Source organism: Rattus norvegicus, chromosome 2 (genome assembly GCF_036323735.1).
Source record: "Rattus norvegicus strain BN/NHsdMcwi chromosome 2, GRCr8, whole genome shotgun sequence".
In the NCBI taxonomy this organism is placed as follows: domain Eukaryota; kingdom Metazoa; phylum Chordata; class Mammalia; order Rodentia; family Muridae; genus Rattus; species Rattus norvegicus.
Genome location: NC_086020.1, coordinates 41,958,091 through 41,975,564, shown reverse-complemented (window position 1 = coordinate 41,975,564; position 17,474 = coordinate 41,958,091). Strand labels below are relative to the sequence as shown.

Here is a 17,474-nt window from a genome sequence, read left to right as displayed (position 1 = left end):
AAACATACACATATGAAATAAGTAAGATTAAAAATACCAGTTTTTTTCTTTCTGAAATTCTTTGGGCCAAATGAAATATACTAATTTAGGTTGCTGTTGCTCAAGACATATATATATATATATATATATATATGAATGATATGGATTGCTCTCAAAATGCCTTTACATACTTGCATTTTTGTAAGCTCAAAAACAAAAGTTCCTACTGCAATCTCCCTTCTCAGCACTCTGCAAGAACTTCAGCTGGTAAAGGCATTTATCTGAGGGCATTCGCCTGGCAAGGTTCACAGGCTCTGTGCCCATGGAGTGCAGCTCACACCTGCTCCTCTTTCAATCAATTAAACCCTACAATGGGCAGATAAAAAAGCCTCAGGTGCCATTGCCTATCTTACACAATTGAGCATAGATTTGGCCAGCTTTGGAGACGTTCTCTGGAAATCTCCCCAGCTTCCAAGATCACTCCCAAATAAATCGAAGAGGGTTTGCATGCAGAAGCCATCTGCACAGGGCCAAAAGTCCAGAGTCAGCATCGGTATAGATTCTTCTTGCCTGGCTCAGACTGTGTGGTAGAGACCACAGGAGTCTCCTGAGTGTCCACTCTGCTTCTTCCTTTGCAAATAGAACTCCAGATTTTTGCTATACATATAAGTGCTTGCCAAGTAGACAGATTTCCCCAACTTTGCTTGTACCTAAGAGAGCCCATGTGACTAAATTCTGGCCAAGAAGATGTAAGAGAAAGGTTGGTCTGAGCCTCAGGGGAGAGAGAAAGTCCTTCTGTTTTTCTGCCGATTGGGAAAAAAAATTCAATGACTAGAAATTCTCTCTCTCCTCTATTCTCTGTGTCCTCTCTCATCTACTCTCCCTCCCTGCTCAAAAGAGGGCCTCGCCATGTTGCCCATGCTGGCCTCAACCTCCTAAGGTGAAATGATTCAAATGATCCTCCTGTCTCAGGCTCCAGAGTAGCTAATAATTCAGTTGTACAGGTGTGCCCCACAACATTCAAGAAGCAGCTCTTCAGAATCAAACGTTGGCCTTGACAATGGATGCTACCTGCTTAAAAATGGATACCAGAACAAACAGGAAACTAGATCCGTGGTGACCCTGAAGAAAAGCCATGCCAGACTCAGCCTACCTACCACAATGCATGGGAGCTTTACACATTTAAGTCACCGTTTGTTAACTGCATTACATGTAGCCGAATGTGAGTTCTGAGGCAATGCAGCTCTTCACCTTGCCTGAGCTTTCTTCTACCTAATCCTTTCATCCCCTTTAAATGTCTGTTGTGAACTGAATCCTCATAAATTCGAATTTTCCAGCATTCTTCCTCCTCTGTCAATACACACCATTTCCCTTCAGGAGATAATTGCTTCAAGGGTTGGGGAACGAGCATCCTCTTTGTCTGTCTGTTCAGCTCAGTGGGGATCACAGTTGTTTGACAGATGGCATTACTTTTCCTTCCCTTCTCTCTGAATACTAACTGGAAGGCCAGTCCCTCCGGCGTGAAAAGCTGCCACTGACCCTCATCTTTGAAGCATCTAAGAAAGCATTTTTACCACCTTCCTACGGCTTTCTTCTCTTAAATGCAGTGCGGGTGACTAGGCAAGGCAAAGAGTGAAGATGGGTGTCACAAAAGAGAGCAAAACTAAATCATTTTCCAGATGACAGGAGCCACTGCCTTGGCCTTTCATTAGCCCCATCTCTTAGCACATGAAAAGCAGTAGCCTTGTAGGTCCAGGAGAATATTGGTGGCTTAAGTTTCTAGTTGAGTGACAAGACCCGAAAGGCAAAGCTCTTCACAGGGAGAGCTGGCATTTCTGCCTCTTCTAACTTTTATAGTTCAAACAACTCAATTTTGTTGGGCTTCAAAGTGTAATTCAAAGACCATTTTATAACCAAAGTCCCTGTGGGTCTCATGGAATAGCTCATCGATTAGGTGGAAGGTACGGCAAGTTTCGTATAGGCATTTTACAATAGCTTTGGGAAAGACTTGGTTGTAATTATTATATTTGTATTTATTTCTAGAGGCGTTTCAACAACTTTCCATGAAATAATATGAAACTCAATAGCATAGACTGGGACACCATGGAAAGAGGGTGTGCCCTGATGGGATACTAGACATGGTTTACATAAAGAGGAAAGACTACTTTCCATTGTTCTAAGAAGGAAAACGTTTCATACAAATAACTAAATGGAGTATTCACTGGGGAGAACTGGAGTAATGTGCCTGCACTGAGCCTTCAGAAGCAATACTCAAGCCACATCACAGAACAGTGCCACCTACTACATCTGGGATCAAGAGGCTGCCTCCCACAGCGCTTTGCCCCAATGATGATGTGAGTAGTCACAGGAAGGAAAGGCGTTCATGTATCTACTACGATCTAGAGCTCACCTAAGAAGGAAGCTGCTGACCCTTCAGTTCCAGCTGCCAGATCCAAGTTTGTAGATTCCTCTTTTCTTCCTCACCAGCAAAGCCAGCACCCGCTCCCTGCCATTTATACCTCATCTTTTGTGACTGGATCCTGAGACTTAGGCCAACTTCTAAGAGCAGGAGGGAAATTATCCCCATCACCATGTGGGGCAAATAAAACGGCAGAAGCCAGTCTCTGTTTCACTTCCTATTAAATCTCATAAATCCCTACATACTCAGAAGTGTTTGATGGGAGCCCTGTGAGGCAGAATTCCTCCAGCACTCTAGGGCATTTGCATAGCTCCTGCTGAATATGTAGCAGAGGATGGCCTTATCTGGCATCAATGGGAGGAGAAACACTTGGTCCTGTGAAGGCTTGGTGTCCCAGTGTAGGGGAATGCCAGGGTGGGGAGGCGGGAGTGGGTTGGGGGTAGGGAACACCCTCATAGAAGCAGGGGGAGGGAGAGGAGATAGGGGGTTTGCAGAGGGGAAACTGGGAAAGGGGATAACATTTGAAATGTAAATAAATAAAATGTCCAAAAAATTTTAAATGAAATTAAAAAGAAGGTGTTCTACCAGTGGTGACTAATATTGCCAACTTGACAAAATCTAGAATCACCCAAGGGACAAGACCATGGTCATGCGGCATGTCTACAAGAGATTATTAAGACTAGGTTTATTAATAAAAAGAAGATAGGCTGAGCACAGCATCCATTACTGATCAGCTGCCTCAAGGTCTTGCAACCATGTCTTTCCCATAGACTAAACCATGGGACAGTGAGCCCTTCCTTTCTTTCTTTCTTTTTTTTTTTTCGTTTTTTTCCTCCATCTTTATTAAATTGGGTGTTTCTTATTTACATTTCAATTGTTATTCCCTTTCCCAGTTTCCAGGCCAACAACCCCTAGCCCCTTCATCTCCCCTTCTATATGGGTGTTCTCCTCCCCATCCTCCTCCCATTGCCGCCCTCCCCCCAACTATCACTTTAACTGGGGGTTCAGTCTTGGCAGAACCAAGGGCTTCCCCTTCCACTGGTGCCCTTACTAGAGCCCTTCCTTTCTTAAATTGCTTTGTCAGGATATTTTGTTATAATAAACAGCAAGCAATTAATTCAATAATTTATCTACAGGAAAATCTAAGAGATATTTTCAGCTTTTACAAGAAAAAATATATGCTAACAGTAGATGAAACAAATCCTGAGAGGCTACCCATGATGCATATCATAGATTTCATTTGCTTTTTGCATTCATAGTAATAAGATTGTATTAATATATACAGTATAATATTTATAGACTGGACTGACTGAGAAAGTTATTGAACCAGGGACTTTTTAAATTTTTTTATATCTTAAAAATATACTATCTAAATCATTCTATATTTAATATCTCTATTCACTGCATGATTGCTAATGAGATTAATGATAATTTCACTACTGGTAAGTATTCTGTAACATTTTATAGAAAGATATACTCTTTCAAGAATCTCAAGAAACAAGAAGATAATGCCATATGAGTTTGGATGTGAATAAACTGAGAATTATATAAAATGTTAAAATCCAAACTCTAATTTGGATTAGTTGTAAATACTTTAGCTGTAAATAAGTTAGGAAGGAAATGAAAGAAAGTGGTCATACTTGAATTGTACCCCTATTTGAATACCTGGAATGCCATCTAAGTTGTACTGACCACATTTATTCAAAAGTAGCTAACTCAGAAATAGTGATTTTTTTTAACCCTTCATTCTGTTGTTTATTAGGTTTAGTTTGTTCTTGACTTTCTAAATTCCTGAAGAATATCATTAGGTTGTTTGTTTCTACATTTGCTCTTTTATGTGGAACTTACTGATACAAACCTTCACTGCTTCTTTGACTGTATTTCATAAGTTTTCATATATTTTGTTTCAATTTTCACTTGTTCTAACAAGGTTTTTAATTATCTTTTAGTTTCTTTGTTAATAAATTGCTCATTTGTGTCATTCAGTCTCCATGTATTTGTGTAAATTTTAAATTCCTTTCATTAACTTCTACTTCACATCACCAGAAAGGCTGTCGAATATAATTTTTGATTTGTTAAGACTTGTTTTGAAATTAATATATAGTTTGTGATAAACTGGGTTTCCTGTGCTGTGTATTCTCTAGCTAGGGGATGATATGTGTTAGAAATGTCTGTCAAGTTCACTTGATCTCAATATAGTTTAACTTCCATGTTTTTCTGTTGGTTTTTTTTTTTTTTTTTTTGGTCTGGATAATGTCTCCACTGACATAAGCAGGGTATTAACATTAACAATATCCCTTTTTATCATATTAACACAAATCTGTATACTTAGGTATAACAATAGGGTTTATTTTGAGTGCTACAGGGAGTAATATGATAGAGTCAAAGTCTGCTCCATTCAATTCTATAAATGTGTCAGGCCATAGAAACCAAGAGAAAAAAAAAAAAAAGACAGCTGCAACAGGAATTAACAAAAAGATGTCAGAACTTAAATGTACCTAGACAGAGGGGGTTGGGGGCTGTGCAGAGAAAAGTAAAACACAGACCATAGATCCAAAGCTGGCTTCCCAAAGGAGGAAGGAACACAAAACCACAAACCACAAACCACAGACAACATCAAGCGGTAGAGAGAACAAAGCAGAACCACAATGGATTATAGCTGTTCCCATCGTCTCCATGAGACCTATGAGCTTGTATGAAGAAACACCATTACTCCACAATAAACATATTAATTTCAAAACAAGTCTTAACAAATTACAAAAAAAAATCATATTCTATACCCTGTCTGATCACGTGGAGTGAGGCCAGAAGTCAAGAGAAAAAGAACTCTATAAGGTACACAAACATACAGAGACTCAAAATTAGAGGACACAGAAAAATAATTTTTCTCCTTTTTACTTAACTTTTCTCCTTTTATTTTTTACTATGTTTAAGTATGGGTTTTTCTTCTTTAAAAATCTTTAGTTTAGGGCTGGAAAAATGGCTCAGCGGTTAAGAGCACTGACTGCTCCTCCAGAGGTCCTGAGTTCGATTCCAAGCAACCACCTGTAATGGGATCTGATGCCCTCTTCTGGTGTGTCTGAAGACAGCTAGAGTGTGCTCACCATATAAATAAACAAACAAACAAATAAATAAATAATCTTTAAAAAGAAACAAATAATATTCTAAAAAAGAAAAACTTTATTTTACTGTTCATATTTTTATCTAATATGATTTACAATTTTGTCCTTATTTTGTAACTTCGTGGCTTTTATCTCTTGTTCTTTCTTCTTCCTTTCACGTTTGTTAAGGGGGGTATTTTGGGGAGCACTGGAGAGGGCATACAGATACCATGGAATAAGAAATGTCGAAAATTGTGGCATTAATTGGAGATAAGTGAACAGGGATCATACAGCAATAATAACCTCCACTCTCCATTCATTTGGAAGAGTGACTGAAATCTTAGAACAATGAGAAAGAAATAAAGTGATACAAATAGGATACAAAGAAGTCAGATTAGCGCTACTTATATATAATATGATCTCATATTTCAAGTATCCTAAAGACCACCAGAAAACTCATGAAAATTCATATGGAAGTGCAAAAGACTCTAAATATGAAAAGTAATCTTAATAAAAAGTAACAATACTGAATGAAGATATAACCATACATAGTTACAAAGTATACTTCAGAGCCACAGTAATCAAAACAGTATGACACTCTTAGGAAAGCAGACACTTAGGACAAGGGAATAGAAGAACAAGGACTAAGCCTAATCTGACATTTTGTTGAATGTGTGTACTCAGAGGGGATTAGTATCCAGAATATATAAACCACTCAAAGAAAACACCAAAAGTATAAATAATCCAACAAGAAATGTGAGAATGAATTAAGAGTTTTCAAAATAATTACAGATGTCAAATAAGTTCATGGAAAATGTGTTTAACATCCTTAATCACATTTGTTAAAAATTAAGAAAATCAAAAATGACCACCTGATGGGTGGATGCCATAGTACTGAAAGACTATGAGGGCTGCTTGGAGAGACATGTCACCAATAGTCCTACCTATCTGTGAACCCTGTGAGATACCATAACGACTGGCTTGGTAAGATGTAGCCATGGGTGCAAAAGGGCCATTCTAGTTATAGTTAATATTCTAGCACAGATCAGGGAGTAGTACAGAGCCCTCAGCCCTAGCTGAAGTGCTATTAATAGCTAAGGTTACTAGTGGAAGGAGAGTCAATTTTATTCAGGGGGAGAGTCTCACATATGTTGCCCATGCTCCAGTATTTAGCTCCACATTGGTCTATATTTGGGAAACACTAATTGGACTCAGTAGATTATAAAAATACTTCAAAAAGAGAATATGACCTGGGAAAATGAACTTGGTGGGATCTGGGAATGTTTTGATGAAGGCAGTGGAAGATATGATCAAAGTTCATTGTATTCATATATGATCTTCTCAAAGAATAAATAAAAATAATACACTCTTAAAAACTACACTGACTCTATCCCATTCCAGTTAGAACGGCTATTAAGGAAACAAACAACAAATTATGGTGATGCTATGAGAGAAATACATTTTATATGGTGTTAGTAGGCATGTAAATTAATCTATTCAGTATCCCCAAGTGACTAAAAATACAAATATTGTATTATGCAAACCTATATAACTCTCCTAAATATAGAAATGAAGAAGTTAAAGTTAGCATACACTGGAGATAACTGCATACCCATGTCTAATTTTAACATTAACTATTAAAAATGTACAACTTAGGCGAATAATCCAGCTGCTTATCAAATAAAATATGGATAAAGAAACTTTAGGATATGCATATAATGGAGCATTAATCAGTCATAAAGAATGAGGAAATAATGTTCTTTGCCAGAAAATTGAAAGAACTAGTGAAGCAAAATGAGCCATATTCAGAAAACAAATACAACATCTTATTTCAAATGTATCATCTACATGCTTTTAAAGGCACAAATGGAGTTATGGAAATATTTAGAAAGAAGGTAGCATGTAGAAGAGGAAAGTGGGACCAAGAAGGGGCCTGGAGAGATAAGTACAACCAAAGTATTATGTGTCTTTTATTTTATTTATCTATCATATATATATATATATATGTATATATATGTGTGTAGTATTATAATGAAACTATTTTATGATACTAACATATGCCAATTTAAAAGGAGATTCCGCAACATTAGTTATGCATAAATTTACAACTGTATATCTCTGTTGAATTGATGCCTTGATTATTATGTCATGGCCATCTTTGGCATTTTGGTTTCATCTACTTTTTCATACATATATATGAAGTGAAATTGTGTGTGTGTGTGTGTGTGTGTGTGTGTGTGTGTGTGTGTGTGTGTGTACTGTCCAGGTACATTTCTTGTAGATAACATATTAGTGATTTTTTTGTCATTGTTGCTGTTGTTGTATCTTTTTGACCAGTCTTTACCTGTTAATTGTAGATTTCAGTTCACTTAGATTCAAGGTTATTACTGACAAATGAAGTCTTATCCCTGCTGTAATTTTTGATGCTCTCCTGATTGTTTTGCATATTCTTTGCTCTTGTCTTACACTCTTCTTTTTTTTTTCTGAATTGACACAGCAATATATTGATAATATTGATTCCTTTGTTTCTCTTTTGAATATCTATTTTTCTACTGGGATTTGTATTTTCATGTGATTTCATTATTTTCCTCTTTGTTTCAATCTGAATATAGCACTCCTTTAAGCATCTTTTGAAAATCCAGTGTAGTGGTCCTTCTGGTTTCTCTTGGAAATATTCTATTTTGCCTTAATCTCTGAAGTACATCTTGCTCCATGTAGTACTATTAACACGGTGGTTACCTTGACTGTCACCTTTACAGAATCTAGACTCAGCCTGGGAGACAGGCCTCTGGTCATGTCTGTCAGATTATCCTGATGGCATTAATGGAAGTGGACCTGCCCACTATAAACGTTACTTTCCCTACCTGGGATTCAAGACTGTAAGGGAAGAAAGTGAGCTGAGTAGTGAAATTGATCAAAGCTGTCGCATGCTGACTGATATCTGGCTAGCTGCCTCAGGTTCCTGCTGTGACTTTCTTGCAATAGCCAACTACAGCCTCAAACTCTGAACTAGCAAACCCCTCCTACCTAGGTTGCTTGCATTCAGCTGTTTTCATCAAGGCAACAGAAGAGAGGTTAAGTCAGTTGGTGGGAAACATTTTGTGCCAGATTTGGAAAACGTCATTCCCAAGGTTTCCCCCCAAGATATCTATGGCTCTGTTAGTGGAGACGTTCTTGAGTTGGACTCAGCATTCTTTCCCTTAGATATTTTATACATATGTAAAAAGAAAATGTTGTCTTAGTTAGGGTTTTACTGTGGTGAACGGATACCATGACCAAGGCAACTTTTATAAGGACAACATTTAATTGGGTCTGGCTTATGCATTCAGAAGTTCAGTCCATTATCATTAAGGTGGAAACATGGCAGCATCCAGGCAGGAATGGTGCAGGAGCTGAGAGTTCTACATCTTCGTCTGAAGACTGCTAAAAGAACACTCAATTCTAGGCAGCTAGGACTAGGGTATTAAAACCCACACCCACAGTGACACACCTACTCCAACAAGGCCACAACTCCTATTAGTGCTTCTCCCTGGGCCAAGCATACACAAAACATCACGATTGTCTTGAACTTTTAACAGTTTCAAATGTGCCATGTGAACCTCTGTCCCAGCCATGTCTATTTATGGATATCCATATCATCCCATGTTTTTGGAAAGTTTTCTGAAATTATTTTACTGAATGGTTTTCTGTAGTTTTATTCTTCGGCCCCAAATATTTAAAGAAAATATGTTTTTTTTATGAAATCCCAAACATCTTATGTGGTCCTGTCATTCTTTTCTTCCTTTTTATCTAACAGGGATATTTCAAAAGACCTGTTTCTCCCACTCAACCAGGCTGTTGTTGAAGCTTTCAGTTGTATTTTTATCTGACTCACAATCTTTGTGTCTCTGTTTGATTGTTTCTCAAAATCAATCTATCTCTTTCTCTCCATTCCAACTCTGCTAGTCTTCCAATTCACATCATGTACTGATGTGTTAATTTCATTTAACTCCTTACACTCTCTTTGATATTATTGTACTTCCTTACAATGCTTCCTTCACATTCTTTATCAAGCCCTTCATCCAGTTCCTTGAAATCTGTGGCTAGAATGAACATGTTCTTTTGTAACTACCTTATTACTTGGTCATATTTCTTCTTTTCCTACATCACATATTATGGACTAGTTATCTCTACTGAAATTATGAGATTAGCAGCTTTCCTTGAAAATATATCTTGGTGTCTAAGTTTGATATACAATGTTGACTATATTTACAGCTAGGCACCATGGTGTGGTCATTCTGTGGATGAAAATGACTTGGACTATATCAAAGTGAAGTCAGAAAGACCAGCTACCACTGTGAATCATGCAAATATGCTTTCTAGGAGCTCCAATGTATGTGTTATAGGCAACAGTAAGTGTGGGATATGTGGTTAACTTGTAAAATAGGACTCATAGCACCTATCAGATGATAAGGGGTTTCTTGGGAACTTTTATAAGAGCTTTGTTACTTTAAAAAAAAAACTCTGTTACTGGTAGTTCAAAAATTGGTGATGGGCCTGGCGTATTTGTTTTCTGACAAATTAGTGCTGCAGTCAGTCACAAATGGGGAGAGGTAGTAGCAGGAACCACACAGTGCCCTTCTCTAGTCTCTATTTCGAGTTCTGATATCAATGCCCTATCAGACAAGGCTGAGGGACAAGGAGGTAGCTTGAGCCAGGTAGGTAGAATAATACTAGGAACCAGGAACCACTATGTTCCTCTCTACCATTAACAGTTCACACACAGGAACAAGACTTTGTTCTAGACTAAGTTGCTCTGGACTGTACTTTGGTCACATGTACCCTGGAGGGATGACAGTTCTAACTAGAATTCCCTTTCATTTCAGCTGCAGCATATTTCTGGTGGTAGAGTGGCAGCCAGAGCCCCAGTTGCACATGGCTTCTTTAGCAAACATCTGTAGACAGATGTCTATGTCATGTTCATAGCAATATGAATTTCACAAAAAAAAAAGGGTGCAGCAAGAACAACACAGGGGAAGTGGCATCAGGAACCTGGTGTCTTTCTCTACTGTTTCCACAGTGCTGATCTCCTAGAAACAGAGCTTGGTTACAACCAAGGAAAATTATGCTCCCCCAACCTCCACTCCTACCACAGTCATGAAAACCTGGGGGAGTTTGCTCAAAATTACCTCATCATGTCCCTGAGGGGAAGCATGCAGTAGGACTAGTGTTCTGTTCGCACCGTGTCAGTAACAAATGCCTATGTAGCACAAAGGTGGCAGAAACTGCATGGGACCTGTTTCCAGACTTGGCAGAGACACAAGTCTACACATATATATGGTCTCATTTGTCGTCTCAGAGGGCAACTGTTCTACTCCCTTGGACCCTGGGCTTGATGCCTTCCACTCCCTTCTATGCCAAACTCTCTTCCCTACAAAGCAAGACATTCGGTGGCCTTATGGGCATTCTGCTGAGCCAAGCTGAATCTGCAAAGCAGGTCCTCAACCCCTCGAACCCATGTAGTAAAATGTTTGTAGAATCCCAAAGATGAAGATAATAGCTCAGATGTCAAATGATTCCTGGCCACAGCACATGGGGATTTCCTAAAAGATAAGATAAGGTGAGATCCTATCCCCAAAGCATAGCTAATGTGCAGATACCAGGATACTTATCTCCGTGGGCTACAAGTCTATGGGGATTGTGAAACCGCTAACAGGTAGGATCGCCAGCATCTGTACTGATAGAGTACTAAGATGCTCCTTGGCCCTTATCCATGGAATGGGGAATTTCTCCTTCCACAGTTGTGGAGCTGGGAGGTAGGTGGTAGGGAATTTTGTTTCTCTGACTATGCTATTTTCCCAGGTCTCTGAAGCTTCCTAGGTTATAGTCTCTCTGTCTCTTAATCTTGCCCTTCCCTGGCCCTATTTACAGCATTCTCCCATTGTCACTCACCTTTAAAAGGACATATAAACTTAGTATTATCATTCTTCTCTGGCGAGGAGAGGAAGACGGGCCATCTCTGTTCAGCTATCTTGACTCAGAAATCTTGGCACTGTCAGCTAGGCTAAGTGTTCCATTCCACAACTGGACTAGCCAGATAGTGAGAGTCGACTCTATCTGAAGTCTCCTGGCTGGCAGCCATGCATGCAAACCTGTCAGTCAAAGCACTATTGCCTCGACTCCTTGGAATTCAACCTACCCTTGAGTTTCCAGAAGCAGAGGGCTGACCATTCTACAGTGAGCAGGAGCAGCTTTTAATCTACTACCTCCTCTTACATTCATCAGGAATTCTAGTCTGGTTCTAACTTCCAAGAAGTTGAAAAATGTTTGTTGCACCATCCCACCTTCCCACAACTCATGAATGAAGAGAGCTCACAGGAGAAGGGCTAACAGTGAGTGCCTCCTCTGAGAGAGTGGACAGATTTCCCACTGTAATTAGCAGATCAGGGGTCCTCAGGGTAGCTTGTTGCAGTTGCTAGCTGCCTTCTTATCAATCAAGAATCCTGAGCGCTAGGCTCTTGTTAATATTAACAGTGTTCTCTCTCGCTAACCCATACAAGGCAGTTACATCTCTACTGGCATACTGATGAAGTAGGCTCAAAACAATCTGCAGCATTTTGTTATCGAGATGAAAGTATACCATTTTACTCAATTAAGATTGCCCATGCTTTTCCTTAATTACTGTTTTCCTACCTTGTATTGTCCTAAAAATATACACAGTTTTGTGTACATTACCTATTTTTAAATAATTTTATAAATTTTGTGAGGTGCCAAAATAGTGATTTTTATGAACATTGCTAGTCCAATGTCTATCAAAAATAAAAATTAGTTTCCTTGTGCCATCTGCCATGGCTTCCAACTTTTTTGCTTTTCCTTTAAGAAACTTCTAATGTTCTTTTTTTTTTAAATCATTCCTCTTGGCAGGCATGGGGGAGACATGGGAGGCTAGGGGTGAAAGACTACCATGAGTTTGAAGTCAACTTGGTCTACAGCTACATAGTTTGAGGCTAGCCTCAACTATATAGTAAGATTGTCTCAAAAAGAAATACATATAGATATATATGGCTTATTTACTGATGAAAATAATAAGAAATAAATGAAGGAATGAAATACAAGTGAAGTATGTTGGTATTAACAACTCACCTTACATTTGCTTCACTTTGTGTGGCATTCTGGACTCGTGTAACTAAAGTCTACAACACTCAGGGCCCTGTGGCTGAGAAGGACAAGAAGATGAGGAATTGCTATGTTAGAATGTGGTGTTTGCCAGGCTGTTGGTGTCTCCTAAGTTCCCTCACACTGCTGTTCTGCTGACAGACAGCTACGGAAATGAACGCCCACATTCATCAATACAGCTAAGGTCCCAGGGCCTCCCACTCCCCAGAGATGCTTTTACAGGTTTGGAAAACATGATCTTGACAAAGAAAAGGTGCTTACTAGCAGAGAGCAAGAGGAAAGAACAGGATTTCACAGAACAGGGTCTCATCCCCGTGGAATGTAGGCAGACAGGGTGAGGAAGGGGTCCTGGAAGACAGATGTGTCTCAACAATAGTAATAAGGAGAGAAGAAGAAGAGGCCAGTAGAACAATTGGAATCAAAGGTGGGGGAGCTATGTTCTATCGGTGATGGGGTCCTAAAACTAGCACTTCCTCATGTTCCTGAGTCAAAGGATCACAATTTGTATTAGGCGGCTCCCCTCACATGTTTCCACTGCAAAATGCTTATTTGAACTTCATTATATTTATGAATGCAGAATCCAGCTGTGTAGTGAAATCATTTTTAAACTGCATGGTTTATTTGCTGAGTTCATCTTTGTTTTAAAAATTCACTATGCTCTTTTAATACCTATTATGAATAATCTCTGCCGTGGCCCTCTTTCATATTCACTAATCTCTACATCCACCTTTCCTTTAGCTATGATTTCAATTCATGAAAAAATTATATCACCCTGGGATTCATGGTCAATTCCTACATTATTTTAATGCCAAGCCAATTACATCTCAGAGCATAGAGTCTGATATACTTTTCTACTTAGAATTTTGTTAGACTCCTGTCTCTTGAGTTATCAGTGCTACTGAGATGAGAACAGAAACATTTGGTAAACTCAAACATCAGAAGATGAGAGCTTTGGGTTGTTTAACTTACCATGATGTGGGTGGAAAAAGATCTCTAGCATAGACAGAATGCATCCCCTTCTTTTCATGATAACATCAACGACAACAATAGCAATAAAAGCAATAACAGTATCTTTTCCTTCGTCTAGCATTTCTGACAAGTCCTTCCCAAGTGGCCAATCCTAGACATTTTCACTCACCTGTTTATTACTTATGTGTAGTATTTCAGGATACACTGTTTATGATTATTCATAGTTGCAGTATACTGAGCAGTAAGCATGTATAATTTCAAATAATCTTCACGGTTCTGTGAGGAAGTACGTTTTACCATCTCTGTCTTAGAAATCAAAACCCTAGGACACTGAGAGTTGAGCAGTAACGTGTCTGCTGACCGTGTGCTCAGGTGGGGATCCAAGCCAAGTAGTGTGACAATGGAGCCTACACATACAGCCCCCATGCTCCTCCAAGGCACTGCTTTGTCTATGTCCCATCTACACACTCCAGGATACATGCATAGGAGTGAGGGTCTCGGAGTAGTAAAGGTGGCCTTCCAACTTCAAAGAAGATGAACGACTCATGATGGTGGGGCAAGTTGCCATGCTGCTCATTCCCAGGCAATGCAGAAGAAAACTGTGAAAACCCATCAATTCCTCTTCCTTCATCCTTCTTTTTTTTTTCTTTTTTCTTTTTTTTGGAGCTGGGGACCGAACCCAGGGCCTTGCGCTCTACCACTGAGCTAAATCCCCAACCCCTTCCTTCATCCTTCTATAGTGGTTCTGAACCCTTCTAGTGCTGCAACTCTCTAAGGCAGCACTAGATGCCCCTCAACCATGTTATTTTTGTTTCTACTGTGAAATTGTAATTTTACTACTGTTATGAATTGCAATGTAAATATATAGGATATCTGATATGTGACCTCTGTGAAAGGGTCATTGGACACCCAGAAAGGTCATGACCCACAGGTTTGTCTACTTTTCTAGCACTTGGTGATGAATTCACTTGGCTTTTGAATCCTTTCATCAGCATGGAGAGATGTCAGAGCCATTGATAAATGATCCTGTCGTAGTTGTCTACATCAGACACATGATGGAGTTATGATAACCCAAGAAAGCATCTCATTGTAATAAAGTATTCACTGGGTGGTGATACTGAGTGCTACTCTTGGCAAACTGTTCTCTGGGGGGCAATGGACACAAAAGCTTTCCACCTTTTCCAGACCACTTCAGCATGGCAGCACAGCCCTGCCACATCAAGGCCGGAATCTTCTCCCAGCCTCAAAATGTACTCAAGTAAAATGCCAGCACATTTTGATAAAACCTAGGAGTTCATTTTGTATTCTAGCTAATATCAAGTTTAATTCCACTTCAATTTTGAGATGTGACATGAAATAGTGAACTATATGAACATTTTGTGCTTGATTTAAATCAGTAAGAAATAAATAGTCGGGACCAGGATGACAGCACAGCAAGTTAAAGTGCTTGTCACCAAACCCGAACAGCTCAATTCCATCTCTGGAACCCACAGAGTTGAAGGAAAAGAAGTAACTATAATCAGAGCACATTGTCTTCTGACTTCCACACAGATCCCATGGCACATGCATGTGCACACACATGCACACACATGCACACCATAGATATTCACACACACACACACACACACACACACACACACTATTAAATACAACAAAGTATTTTTTAAAAATACGACAAAGTTATTTTAAGGAGAGAAATAAATGAAGTGTAACACTAGCAAAGAAGATATATAGGATGATACTGGATGAAATATTCAGTAATCTTACTAGAGAACGACAAACAGTAACAGGTTTGCATCCTCCTTTTGGGAGTGTCTGGAGTCAGGACTCACTGAGCCAAAGCCAGAGGTTTCAGCTGAGGTCTGGAGAGATGGCTTAGTGAATGGAGGACTTCTGGAGCAGCGTGAAGACTTGAGTTCATATCCCCACAACACATAGAGGTATTGGTAGGATGTCTACAATACCAATGCTCCTGCTTCAAGATGAGATGGAATAGACGAGTCCCTGGAGGCTTTTAGACCAGCTAGTTGGGCAGAGTTAGCAGCATTCTTAAAACATTCTGTCTCAACCAAGGTAGAAAGTAATGACCGACCCTAACATTGCTCTCTGACCAAACCTGTTGTATGCCACAGTGTGTGTGTGTGTGTGTGTGTGTGTGTGTGTGTGTGTGTGTGTATCTGTGTATGTGTAACCCACATAGTTAAAGGAAAAGTAGTAACTATAATCAGAGCATGTTGTCCTCTGATTTTCACACAGATCCCATGGTACATGTGTGCACACACACATGCACACCATAGACATTCACACATACACACACATATATAGATACACACATACACAGAGAAACACAAACAAATAAATAGAATTTTTGCTAATTAATTAATTTACATCCCAATCTTAACTTCCCCTCCCTCACCTCTTCCCAGTCTTCCTCTCCAACACACAATAAATTGAATTTTTAGAAGTCCTTAATTGGGCACATATTAAATGGGGATCCAAGAGTGAAACATTGTCTCTGCTTTGGTTTAAGTGCTGACACAGAGCACATGGTTTCTCCCAGGAGGGAAGTGAGTTATAGCAGACGCATGAGGAAAGACAACTCCAGATTGATTGCCAATGCACCCTAAGAAGACTACTGTTGAAACCGAGAAATGCATTTCAAAAGTCAGAAGCCTTAAAAGAAATCCATAGCTTATTTTCCCTAAAATATCAGAGTAAGGCAAAAGCACATCCTATTCCTAGCCTCCTCTTACAGTACCAACCAAAAGATTATGTATTTATTCTGCAAACACTTCTCCAAGCCCTTTTCAAGAACACTCTGGAGAGTCAAATAAATCTAATAAATTATTCCACGGCCTTTCTTCCAAGTCAGCTCACATTGCCCACTACTGTGGGACCATTGGTAAGTAATCACTCATCTTTCCCACCTTGTCTCTTCCTCGCTCACCTGCTTAGACACACACACACACACACACACACACACACACACACACACAGAGAGAGAGAGAGAGAGAGAGAGAGAGAGAGAGAGAAGGAGAGAGAGAGAAGGAGAGAGAGAAGGAGAGAGAGAGAAGGAGAGAGAGAGAAGGAGAGAGAGAAGGAGAGAGAAGGAGAGAGAGAGAAGGAGAGAGAGAAGGAGAGAGAGAAGGAGAGAGAGAGAGAGAGAGAGAGAGAGAGAGAGAGAGAGGTCTATCGTGTTTCTAGTCACATAACTCCTCACCTTACAAGACAGGCTTTCTTCACACTCTCCCTCACAGGCTTTGGTAAATTCCTTTAGTTCATTTGAGGGCAGGTGGTGAGTGGACTGTTGTTGCCGGCAAATGTGTATGCGATTTGTTGCTAGGGGATAGGTCTCCTCTAGCTGGAGGTTTTATCTGGGACCTGAGAGCAAAAAGAAAACAGCGTAAGCAGCGGCTGAGATTGCTCACATGAAAACCAAATGAAGAAGAGTTGGCTTTCTGTAAAGCCAAGTACTAAAAACGTGCCCATCCCGTTTTTTCTTCAAACAAAGCCATGGAAACCCTGAGGAACCAAAGTCCCAAATTCAGATTTGAGCAGGGTGAAACCGTCCTCAATAAGCCTTGTGCTGAAGGCACTAATTTGAAGAAAAAAATCAACAAAAACCTATAAATAGAGAATTTTTGCATTCAATTGATATTTAGTCAGTTCTGAAGAAAACTAACAAAGAGTTTTATTTAAAAAGTAACTCCCAATCTTCATTTAGAAGATTTGCCTTTTGTGATACAATAGTGCAGGAAATAAACACCACCCACAGAGAAACTGGGACCATGAAAGGGAATCCTTGTAGTCATGAAATGCTAAAAAAGCAAATCTCAAATGTAGGATGATGT

At 39.5% G+C, this 17,474-nt stretch overlaps 1 protein-coding gene across 4 annotated transcripts in view; it reads right to left on the bottom strand.

Moving 5' to 3' along the window:
- Positions 1-17,474, bottom strand: part of Pde4d (phosphodiesterase 4D) — a 1,514,231-nt gene that overhangs the window by 1,287,003 nt on the left and 209,754 nt on the right. For all 4 annotated transcript variants that reach the window (XM_039101733.2, XM_063281298.1, XM_063281299.1 and 1 more), the window contains one exon: positions 16,844-17,004. The gene's annotated coding sequence lies outside the window, so the exon portion shown is untranslated. The remainder of the gene's footprint in view (positions 1-16,843; positions 17,005-17,474) is intronic.